The sequence below is a fragment of the Cryptomeria japonica genome, chromosome 2, assembly GCF_030272615.1.
Source record: "Cryptomeria japonica chromosome 2, Sugi_1.0, whole genome shotgun sequence".
In the NCBI taxonomy this organism is placed as follows: domain Eukaryota; kingdom Viridiplantae; phylum Streptophyta; class Pinopsida; order Cupressales; family Cupressaceae; genus Cryptomeria; species Cryptomeria japonica.
In genome coordinates this window covers 607,424,363-607,432,798 of record NC_081406.1, presented here as the reverse complement: position 1 = coordinate 607,432,798, position 8,436 = coordinate 607,424,363, and the positions used below count along the sequence as shown (strand labels likewise).

The 8,436-nt window shown below is 39.1% G+C and overlaps 1 pseudogene; it reads left to right on the top strand.

Moving 5' to 3' along the window:
• The first annotated feature begins 2,004 nt into the window (after nucleotides 1-2,004).
• LOC131867884 (violaxanthin de-epoxidase, chloroplastic-like) overlaps nucleotides 2,005-8,436 on the top strand; it is a 121,356-nt pseudogene continuing 114,924 nt past the window's right edge.

The window sequence follows — 8,436 nt, the reverse complement described above, 5'->3', positions numbered from 1 at the left end:
ATAAATGTCAAAAGACGGGTCAAGGTAGCAAGAAAAAGAAATCTTAACATAAACAACTAACTTGTGAAATTGGTGCATCACATAACATAATATTATCAATAACACTTAAAACAACTATTGAATATCATTTCTAGCAAACATGCAAAGTCATCAACTTACATATAAACGGAACAAGATATAAAAGATCATAGTATTGCAATACCACTTAATCCTCATACACCATTTACATGCGCAAAACAATTCATAAGATGATAAAGCCTAAAATATCCAATTGTTGATCAAATGAGAGAAGATGCCAAATTATGAGAAATACCCATTACGAAGAAACGTTTTGCAGATCATGCAATCCAAAGTTCTTTGCATTAATTTGGAAGAATAAATACCAGCAATAACTGGTTCTAAAAGAGTTCTAATTGTAACAATAACTTCTAAAAGTGCATAAAGCAATAAATTTCCTAATTAATGAACTTGAATCATTAATTCTTTGACCCTCAAAATGGCATGATTCATTACATTTATAGTGCTTTAATTCCTATAATCTTGGAGTAGCTACAACATGTGACCTAGTTGCAAAATGGTGGAGGTGGCAATTGACATGCAAGTCACTGCATTTGAACCTCAGTTAACTTATGTAAAACACAGGAGAGTTGTGAGTCTTCTTTGAGTGCAACGGTGCTTGCATCTCTTGCATATGTTGCGCTTGTCTAGTGGTGGTATGCAGAGTCTCCACATGTGTTGTGCTTCTATGGTAGTGGTATTGTGCATGACAACTGTATTTTGACCCTTCCCTTGAACTATTGTGCTCATCAAGAATTTTCCTTCTCTCTAGGGGTAAACTGAGAGTTGTCTTTGTATTCGTTGCTTGTTCTTGTAACTGTGATAGTTGTCAATGTAGCACTCTACTGAAGTGTGAGGTGGGTTAGGCAAATGTTGAATCCGAAAATTGGAAACTCTAAGATTCTCCCTAAGTTCCTCCATCGTATCAACCAAGTTGTTCATAGTTTGTGTAGTGTGGTAAGACTAGAGGATCAAGTGCATGTACCTATCCATGAAAGAGACATCGAACTTAGTGATTGAGGAGAAGTATTTAGATTCATATGCTTCCCATTGTTTGAATACTTCCCCCTATGTTGAGTGACCCTGATTGCATAACATCATGTCCATATTTCGTAGCACTTTTATCACAATGTTCATATTCCCCGAGTAGACTTGCAAAGGGAGGGTGCCCCTTGAGCAGTTTCACTCTGCATTGATCTAGAATATCTACTTTTAACTTTAGCATGTCAACATAAGATTGCAAACCATCCAAATCTTCTCCGCCCAATAGATGTTCTCCTTTGATTACATCTGCTCCCAATGCTTGAATCTTTCTCAATACCCTAGCTTGCTTTGCAAATGTGTTGGATTGATCCTCCCATTGTGTGGTACGGATGATGAGACCCTTTTCAAGGAGGTGAGCATCCTCATACATTTCCATGGTTTCTCGCAAGAACATTCTTATCTTGCTTAACTGATCACCTGGCCAGGTTTTCACGGTAGCCACCACCCTTCTAGACTCATATAACGCATTGACTTCGCCTTGTGAGAGTTCTGAAGTAGAAGGTAAGGTATTACATGTTCTTGAATCTAGTGGCTTTGACATCTCTATGAGTAATTGTATGTATTGTTGTAGTTGAGCCTTAGCATGCTTCTTGGATCTATGCTCCTCTATTCTTGTTTTTATTGTGGTGGTGATAGCATCCAGGGAAGATATCTCCCCCCATTTAGTTTGTTTACCAAGGTTTACTTGGGAGACCAGATAACTAGGAGATGCTTGTTCTCCCTCTTTTGTATCCTGCACCGAAGCGGCTACACTAGCTATTACTTCTCCTGAATCACTTCTCGAAACATGATGAACAGTTTTGGGTTTCTTTTCTCTCATTGGTGACTCAATGATTGCATCCATTAAGGTGATGCTTGGTAACACAATCTTCTTCTTTTTTTGGAAGCTAAAGTTAAGCCACTATGGCATACTCTCATCCTATTGCTCGCCTTGTGTGGTCACCTGAGCAGTTACTATATGAGCTTCTAATTGTTGCTCTTGCCTGTCCTCTTCTTGTTGTTTTCTACTTGTATCTTGATGCTACTGAGGTAGTTGTTTCTATGTGGATTCCTCTTGTTGTGGTGGAAGTTGTGAAATTTGCCGAGAAAGGTTTGCTTGAAGCACCTATTTGGAACTTTGTTGTTGTTGCTTAGCGAACTCTTCTAGCTTCTCACCCACTTCTTGTTCGTATCCACTTCATCTTGTTGCTTATATTGGCCTTCCTCCACATGTTTGAGAAGTTGCTCTTGATCATGTGGTGTGAGAACCATTCATTCATCTTGCTCATCCATCTCCATGGTTTCCACTTGTACCTCATAAGTTTGTGTTTGAGTGGGGTCCTCTATTTGACCTTTAGGCTCTTCAACAAGTTTTTGAGCAGGTTGTTGTTCTTGAGCAATGGAAGGTACTTGCACTAGCACTGCTTCTCCTAAAACTTGCTCGAGAGTGGCCCGTTTGCATGGGATTCTCCTTTTTCTTTCGGGCTACTATTGCAATAGGCTCATTGTCCTCATTCGAATTTGTTTCAATGTTGTGAATGGTCACCAGTTCATGAGTTGGCTTGGTTCTTGCTGCAAGAACTCGAGTGGGAGGAGCGGGTTGTTCAACATTTTGTTCTTGTGATGTGTCTTCCCCAGGAACAATGCCAATAGTGGGTACAATAGGTGTAATGGATGCTTGGGGCACAGCGAGAAGCCGAGTGGTTATGCCATGTTTTGTTGTTTTTAGGAGTTGAGACTCCTTCATCTTTGCATCTAGTTGTTTCATCAATTCTTCTTTACTAGGCGTAGTAGCCTCCTAGTCCACTTGAGTGTTCTTCTTGGACTCAGACCTTGTCCTTTTCACATATTCCCTAGTCGTTTTAGATTGAGGATTACCAGTGGTCCTGCCTTTCTTCTTTTCTTTTGTAGCACTCAGTCGCAACCTAAGACTTAAAAATTGCCTGGTTCTCTCAACAACCTTTTCAGAGACACTATCAATCTCTACATTCTTCTTTTCTAACCATCTTATTGGAGAGAGAGGTCTTTTGTCTATCTTTAATTCATCATAGGTTGGATCTATGATCTCCCCATCATCTCTAATGTCATTGGGAATGTTTGTCTCGGCCTCAAATTCTCTTGCCTGAATAGTTCTTAACCTGTAAAATCCCTTCTTCCTTGCTTCAAAATTGTCTTGCATTCCTACCCAAAAGTCTTCTAATGTAGGTATATGCCCCTCGTATGATACCAACATCTTTACTTTCAACTTGCCAAATGGGTCATATCATGGTTGGGCACAATCAAACTCTTTGAGGCTCAAATATTGTAACTCTTGAATCGTTATCTTTGCAGTTTGTAAGTTGTGGCATTTATAATGCTCAAGGACTATTGGGAATGTCACCCCAGTCTTATGCTTGAGAGTCATAAGGGATTGAACTCCTACAACTTGCCTCGAATACTCGAGCATGACGATTTTGTTGTTGCAATAACAAGGGAGAAAGAAAGGGTTACCTGTGAATCCACTCAACCTTATTTAAGTAGGCCTCTGGTTCTGAATAAACCATGTTCCCCATTCTTTTATCAATTTCATGGCTTCAGGAGAGAGTTGATATCCTACATCACCCGTCAATCTACAAATGACTGCACAAATGAAGGCGTCATTGATCCTTTTAAATTGCCTTTTGGCCTGCTCAATAGGCAATTGAGTGTAATATTCCCACACTTTATGTTCTTTAGGTCCTTCCCCTAGTTTACCATTAGTTTTTAAGCTCGAGTAAATACCACTTCTGGCGACCATCCAAATCACATAAGAAGTCATGAAGAACTTCTTTGTTTGAAGTGCATTGCACATTTGTTCGTGGATGTTATCTGATATGATCTATGCCCAGTCAAAATATTTCTTCCCTTTCAGGATGATATAGATGTAATGATACATCCATAAGTGGTAGTGTCTGCAATCTTCTTTACCAAATGCTTTGCTAATCATGATGATAAGGTCGCAAGGAGCGTCTTTGAAATTTGTCCTTAGAATGTTGTCTGATGCCTTCAGACCTGATTTCCTTGGATTATTAAGCTATACTTCATTTATATGATGTCTATTGTTTGTCACATCCTTGTTAAAGATTTGGACAGCTTCATCTTCGGTAGTTTGGAGAACTTCATTATATTCAGGAATGCCAAAGGTCATGGCAAGCATTTCAACTAAAAATTCCACCACTACATTCCCTTTGGTGTCTAAGCACTTTCTGGTATCTTAGTTGTAATGTTGAGCAATTGTTAATATCATTTCAAGAGACTGGACTACTTGAGGAAAGATTGTGGCTTCTAGAAGTCTAGATCTCTTGAAACTCTTATATGCAGTAGTTAGCTTGTGAGGAAATACTTCCTCCTTGATGGCTTCTAGTTCAATATGCCCTATCTCAGTGTCGGTAACCCATTATACATCATTCTCAAACTTTGAGACAAGTGCTTGGCCCTGATATTGATATTTCATTGTGATAGGGTTCTTCTCAAGCCTACCCTTATTCTTGGTCTTCTTCCTTGGAGTTGCTACTGCTTCCATAAGACTTCTTCACATTGCACAAAAGAGTGTCAATTAATACATTAGAAACTTTCTTTTTACAGCAGTGAACTCTAGAATCCTAGAGTCCCAAGGTTTTGAGTTCAAAATAAACCGTTCAACAGATAGCAGTCATGCTTCGGGATACCGGGGTTCTAGCGTCCCAAAGCTGAAAAAACCAACAAAGAACTTTCTCTGGAATTCCAAGGATCTGGAGTTCCTAAGTGAATGACGACAAAAGAATTTATCAAAGACACTTCGGGATGGCACGAGCTCCAAAATCAAGCTTCATGATTTCGAGGTTCCGGGGTCTCGAAGCTATGCAAGAAATAGTGATGAGCTCACCTCAGAATCTCGAGATTCAGGGGTTCTGGAGTGTGGAAAGGACATTACACGAGGTACTTCGAAATTTCGAGAACCTGGGGTTCCGAAGTGGTCTCGGTCAAAGCTTACTTTAAGGGTGTCACTTCAGGATCTCAAGAACCCAGGATTCTAAAGTGAAGGAAATCCCAAAGATCTTAGTGGGCTCGGGATTTCCGAAACCCGAGATCTTAATTCTGAAACTCCAAAGAGAGGACAAACAAAACAAGACAAGGAGAACCAGAGATCCCAAGATTCTGGGGTTCCGAGGATCCAACAAACGAAAAGAACGGAAGACTCGAGACTTCCGAAACCCGAGATCCCGAAGTCTTCACAAAACAAACAACCAAAGCGAACACAAGCAACACAAAAGAGAAGGGTCGAGAATTCAGGGACTCAGGATACCGAATTCTTCTAAAAGAAAACTTCGAGATCTCAAAGACTCGAGGCCCTAAAGTCTTCGAAAAAGAACAAAACAAGGGCACCTCGGGGTTTCGGAAACCCGAAACTCCGAACCCAAGATGAAAGAAATAAAGAATAGGATACACACTTCAAGATCCCAGAAACTCAGGATTCCGAAGTGCGAAACACGAAACAAACAAAGAACACACTTCGGAGTTTCGGGAACCCGGGACTCCGAAGTGAAAACAAAGGCAACGCAACAAAGGGACAAAACACACTGCAGAGATTCGGGAACCTGAAACTCCGAAATGGCTCAAGGCATTTTAGAACTTCAAAATCTCTTGTTATCTCGACCTTTAAGGTTACTATCATGCAGGGTAACTTATAAAAGAAAAAGTAAGATCAAGCAAAACACAAACAAAAGATTTGAGACTACACTTGAGCAACTCATAAGTGTGTGATTTGATTAATTACCCCATCTTTTCGATCTCAAAGGTAGACAAGAGAATTCATGTCCAAGCTACGTCAGTGAAATCAATCTTGTGTTTTGTGCAATGTTATCATGGGCATAGCTCTACTATCAGCCAGACGTCTATAGTCCTGACGGAGTTACCTCTGGTCCCCATCAAATATTGCTCCATTGCCAATTGGGCGTCTATAGCCCCAATGGAGATACTTGAAATACCCAAACAAGTTGCAATACAAACTTTTTTCTCATTATATTTTTCACTTTTATTTTTCTTATTTGTTCTTGTTTCTTTCTATATGGAACTTTTCTCTTAACCTTAACCAACTTTTTAAAACAATTAACTTCTAAGTCTGGGTTGGGGACCACGATGGATAACAAGAAACCACTTGATTTCGAATTTTTCACTTACGTATGAATTTTCTTGACATCTTTGTAGATTTCATGATGTATTTATAATATGCGGATGGTGTGGAATAGTCTAAGTAAGCCTTTCACTTCTTGAATTCCCAAAATTCAAATCACAATTAAACCATTATATTTCACCTTGAACGAATATAGACAAAAAATTTGAAGTCAACAGTAGATAATGAAGTTATAAAGAGCTAAGAATAAAGACCTCCAAAGGTTTCCATTATTATGCCACGAACACGCTCCCAACATTAAAGCTGAGCAGAAATAGGACTCCCCAACAAAACACGCAACCAACGAAAGCAAAAACAAAGAACAAAGGAAAGGAAAAGAAAACAAAACAAAAGAAACAAAACTACTAAAATACAGCAGATTAAACTCCATGAAGACTTATTCAAAGTAATGCTTGAGAAATTATCCTCTAACAGGTAATGGGACAGGTACTCCAGTCAAAGAGCTTAGTCTAAAGGTGTTCTCTCTGAAAATCTCAGCGATCCGATATGGACCTTTCAAATTTATGGTGATCACCCTTATTTTCCCTAGCTTTGTCCCATAACAAAACTAAGTAAGAGATCCTAAAGGCCTTCACCTTAGCTCTTTTATCAAACCATCTTTTAACAACAACTTGATCTTTAGTGAAGTGTTGTAAGCTATTGACCCTTTGCTCATCAAGTTTCAACAAATTATGAAGACAAAGTTAAACCTGGTCCTCAATCTCCAATTTTTTTCATAAACTGAAGGACAGGAATTTATAAGTTAATCGGGAAAACAAGAATTTAGCCATACACAAGATAGTAAGAAGTTCCTAGGCAGCTTTGACTCTGGTCCTATCAGCCCAAATGGCGTATTTCAATTGATTGTTCCAATCCCTAGGGTTCTCCAACAATTTTTTTATGACATCGAGGAGGATTTTATTGGTTGATTCAGCTACTCTATTTCCTTGGGGGTAATAATTTGAAGAAAATCTGAGAACCACCTTAAACTCATATGACCATTGCATTAATTGTGCTTAAGTAAAGACTAGGTTGTTGTCACATACCAGAGTGAAGTGCATCCCAAACCCGATAACAATGTGTTCAAGGAATTTGAGAACTATTTCTATAATAGCATTCTTGCAAACCTGAGCTTTCATCTACATAGTTTAGTAATCTATGGCGATCAGTGCGAATTTATTCCCTTCAAATGAATTGGGGTTAATGACCCCAACAAAATCCAATACACATTGTGTGAAGGGTCTAACTTGAAAGATTGGCTGAAGAGACAACGGGATTTCGTTCTCTAAATGTCGTTGTTCGATAGGTGTGGCAATGTCTAACATGTTCATGGGAGTCTTTGAATATACTAGGCCAATAATAACCAACTTTCAGAATTTGATGTGTTGTAGCTTCTGCTACCCCATGGCTTGTACCATATTTGTGATGAATATCTTCAATGATTTTTCGAGCTTCTTGATGATCTAGGCACCTGGGATAAATAGCTTCATAATTTTTGCGATATAGCGTCGAGTCCTTAATCATCTACTTAGCGCTCTTTAACCTCAAAGCCCTTCTCTATGTACCAGTCAACCCTTCAGGACACTTGTTATTCAGTAAGATGAAGATTAGGTATGCATACCAAGGGTCTTGTGTGAATGAATGGATGGTATATTGTTGGCACTAAATATGAGGGTTGTCTATCGCGATAACTTGGGACAAACCTTGTCCTCATACTAGTTTCATGGGCAGCATCTCTAGATCAAATTCTTGTAGAATGGTCATCCACTTCCCATGACATTCTCCAATTTCACTCTGCATTAATAATGACTTGACCGCGTGGTCTAGTACTATTGCATAATTCTTGCTCCTCGGGATATAATGTCTAGACTTTTTCACCGCTTTGACTAAGGCGAATGCTTGTCTCTCCATGGCAAAGTACCTTTCCTGCGCATTTTTCAATGGTGAACTCATAAAAATGATTGGTTTCACATTCCCATCTTGTCTTTGCGTGAGAACAACACAAGATTGTAGGGTAGTAAACAAGTAGATGTAGAATGCCAATGTGTAATCCGGACTAGTCAAGACCGAGGCTTCTATGATATCTTTTTTATTCGGGCAAATGACTACTTCGCTTCTACATTCCACTCCACTTTGGCATCCTTTTTCATCATCTCATTTAATGGTTTAACAATTACAGCAAATCA